This window comes from Canis lupus, chromosome 1, assembly GCF_048164855.1.
Source record: "Canis lupus baileyi chromosome 1, mCanLup2.hap1, whole genome shotgun sequence".
In the NCBI taxonomy this organism is placed as follows: Eukaryota; Metazoa; Chordata; class Mammalia; order Carnivora; family Canidae; genus Canis; species Canis lupus.
The window spans coordinates 33,675,178-33,679,267 of NC_132838.1; the positions used below are offsets into that span (position 1 = coordinate 33,675,178).

Sequence of the window (4,090 nt, forward strand, 5' to 3'; positions counted from 1 at the left end):
TTATGCCTTCTCTCTTTTTCATTTGGTTAAACAGAATAGAGGTTTATCAATTTTATTGATTTTTTTAGAACCTTTGGTTTCATTGATTTTTTTCAGACCAAAAAAAAAAAAAAATCACATTTATTTCAATAGTTCAAAGTGCAAATACAGCAAGTCAGTTCACAATGTTTCAAGGTACAGTTTTAAGTATCATGAAAACTTGATATACAAAATGAAAGGGTAAATAACAGAAATAAAGCTCAATTTAAAAAAAAAAAATCAAATAATCCGAAAACCTTCAGACTAAAATATTCCATTTACGACAATTCGGAAACGCCTTAATTTTTAGATACCCGTAGCACATTGCCATCCAAAAGGGTTTCTCAAAGGAGAAAAACCCCAAACCAGTCAGCTCAGGACAAGAGTGGAAGTTCTTGGGGCAGGCTATTCCGATTTGGCGGCCTCACTTTGTCGATCGATATGGTTCAACCCATGATACTTGGATGTTTAGGCAAATTCTAGAAATTGTTTAAAGTTCAATTTGAGGCCAACACCCTGATAAGAGATACTGAAATGGCCACTATATATTTACAAGATTTTAAAGACCCATCTTAGCTTCAGGCCTCTGGTGTTACTGGGGGAAAGACAGACTGATACTTCATCCATTACTTAAAACCTTTCTGTAAGGTTAGCAACACGGCCTTTACAACCTCCTCACGAAAATCATACTTCACTATATATTTACTTATTTCTACACATACAGAACTTTTATGTAAAGTAGAAAAAGTTCCCACTAGGAAGATATTTAAAGGTTGTTAATGTTCTTTGTATCACTTAGCAGCCAAGACACATGTTTATTTCTGCTCCGCAGAAGCAATGTTAGCTATTCACTTCAATTCAGGAAAGGTGTATGCTTTCAGGATGGTTGAGATGAGATATTTATTGCATCTTTTTCTCAATCTTTTTCATATTTTCATTATATGCAGTAAACTGAGAGTCTGTTCCGAAACAGACTGTTTATATAAACAAACTGTTTATATATTTATATTCTTTTGTGATGTAAGAGCCTATGCAGGAAATAGTGCCAGGTATCCTCAATCACTGCACAGCCAAAGCATCTTGCCAAAAGCATATACTACCTTGGCATTCTTTCCCAATCATAAGGTATATTAAAATACTCTGTAAATTAATAAGTTCCACAGATCAAAGTAAGCTGGATACAAAAGTGATTAAAGAGAAGTACTTTAAAACATTTCCATTGGTTTTCTCATGTTTCTTGTTTATCCTTTTGAATTTTGTACTTTTTCATTAAAGGTATAAATTGACACAAAAATCCAGGTAAAGAGAACAAGAAATAAAGAACTTCGTGAACTATCAAGGATCCCCATGTTGCAATCTGGAACTTTGTATAATTATTCAACATATAGTTCCAAGCATTTTAAAATGGTTCTTGTAGAGGGTTCTCAGGTAAAAGTGAATCCACATACTCCACAGCCAAGGATGCTGAACTAAAGATGCTGATACTTTCATTTGTTGCCATTTTTCAAATCTCTGCAGAAAGCCTTAGAATTCTGGCCAAGCAGTGGGAACGCGAGCCTGGTTTCATTGATTTTCTCTATTATTTACATGTTATAATTTTTTGTTTGCTTTAAGAGTTAAATGGTGTTTCTTTAGTTTCTAGAAAATTTGTATTCTTGATTTTAGATGTTCTTCTTTAATATATGCATTTAATGGCATAAATTTCCCTCTAAAGACTGCTTTTGATGTGTCTTACACATTGCAATAAGTTGTATTTCCTTTTTGTATAACTCAAAAATTTCCAGTTTCTCTTGAGACCTCCTTTTTGATTCATGTGTTATTAGGAATGTTTTGTTTAATCACCAAATATTTGGGACTTTTCTATATATTTTCTAATGTTATATATTTTAATTCTGTTATGGTTTGTGAACATTTTTTCGTGTAATCTTCATTGCTTTAAATTTGTTAAAGTTCACTTTAGTTCCTATAATGTGATCTGTCCTTAGGAATGCTCCATAGGAACTTTAGAAGAATGTATATTCTGTTGTGGATGGTTGGAGTATTTAGAAACATTAATTATGTCATGACAGTTAATAGTACTATTGAGGTCATCATATCCTTGCTAAATTTATGCCTGATTCTGCAATTACTGAGACAGAAGTGTTGAATATTCTACATAAAAATACAAATATCCCTATTTTTAATCTGGGTTCTATTTTGCTTTATATTTTTTGGAATTCTATTAAAAAGATTATTATGTGTTATTAGATAATTGGTCTCTTTATCATGAGCTAATGTTTCTCTGGACCCCTGATAATATTCTCTGTTCTGGTGTCCACTTTGATTTTACCATTTAAATATTATCTTGCTTAGTTTTGCATTTTTAACTACTCATCATTTTTTTTAAGGTTTTATTTATTTATTCATGAGAGACACACAGAAAGAGGCAGAGACACAGGCAGAGGGAGAAGCAGGCTCCATGCAGGGAGCTCGATGTGGGATTCGATCCCGGGATTCTGGGATCACGCCCTGGGCTGAAGGCAGGCAGTAAACCACTGAGCCACCCAGGGATACCCTCATTTTAATTTAACATTTTTGTGTACTTACAGTTAATGATTTTCTTGCAGAAAGCATATATTAGTGACATACATTTTTATGCCATTTGACATTCTTTTTATTTTAACTGATATGTTGTTTTTGCTTTTGTTTTAAATATTTTATTTATTCATGAGAGACAACGAGAGAGAAGCAGAGACATAGGCAGAGGGATAAGCAGGCTCCCTGAGAGGAGCCTGATGTAGGACTCCATCCCAGGACCCCAGGATCAGAACCTAAGCAGAAGGCAGACACTCAATCACTGAACCACTCAGGTGTCCCTGGTTTTTGGTTTTTGTTTGTTTGTTTTTATTTAAATTCGATTTGCCAATATATAAATAATATGCAGTGCTCATCACATTATGTGCCCTCTTAATTGGTATGTTTAGAACATTCACATTTAAAGTGAATTTTGATAAAATTGGATAAAAACATACTGACTTAGTAGCTATTTTTTTTATTAATTCCTTTGTTCTTTGTTTCTTTTTCCTCTTTTCATGAATTGAGGATTTTTTTAAATTCCAGTTTATTTATCTCTCTTGGCTTACATCTCTTTTATGCTAATTTAGTGCTTTCTTTAGGGTTTACAATATACATTTTTAATTAATCTGAGTCTATATATAAGTTGTACTATTTTATGTGTAATGTAAGAACATTACACTAGTATATTCTCAATTGCTTCCTACTACATGTTGTGGAATTGTCATATTCCAGTTTTACTTGTGCTATATAAATAGAATGCATCACTTGCTTTTACTTGTCTGAGAAAATCTTTTCTATTTAAAAAAAAATTACATTCTTGCTAAATGTGGAACTCAGGTCTGTGTGTGTGTGTGTGTGTGTGTGTGTATTTGCATTTAAGAAAACATTCCATTTTCTTCTTGCTTGCATAGGTTCTGAGGAGAAATCAGCTATAACTTTTAACCCATTCTTGTCTAGGTAGCATTTTTTTCCTGCCTCTCTACAAAGATGTGCTCTTTGGTTTTTGTTTTTGACAGTATAAAATGACATATTTAGGTGAATTTTTGGGGAAGTTGTTTTATTTTTATTCTGTTGGTGTTTTAAGCTATTGGATTTGCAGTATAGTATCTGAAACTGATTTTACAAAATTCTCATGTAGCAAAATTTCTACAACCTTTTTCATCTTTCTTCTCTCTCTGGGATTCTACTATGTGCATGTTAAGCTATATGATATTGTGCCACAACTCTTGCATGCTTTTTTTTTTCTTTTTCCTTCTCTTTTTTCACGTGTTTGATTTTGAGTAATTTCTATTGAACTATCTTTATTTTCACTGACTCTTCTTTTGGCTGTGCTGAGTTTACCAAAAAGCTTCCTGAAGCAGTTCTTTATCCCTGTTATTATGTTTTGCTTCCAGAATTACTATTCGGTTCTTTCTTATAGTCATCACATTTCTGAATCTATCTCTCTGGTATTTCAAATTGTGTATCTTTGCTATTAGTACCTTGAACATATTAATGACAATTACTTTACATTCTC

General features: G+C 32.6%; 1 pseudogene; it reads right to left on the bottom strand.

The window, feature by feature from the left end:
* Positions 1 to 955: 955 nt before the first annotated feature.
* On the bottom strand, positions 956 to 1,549 carry LOC140603970 (methylsterol monooxygenase 1 pseudogene; annotated as a pseudogene).
* Positions 1,550 to 4,090: the final 2,541 nt, after the last annotated feature.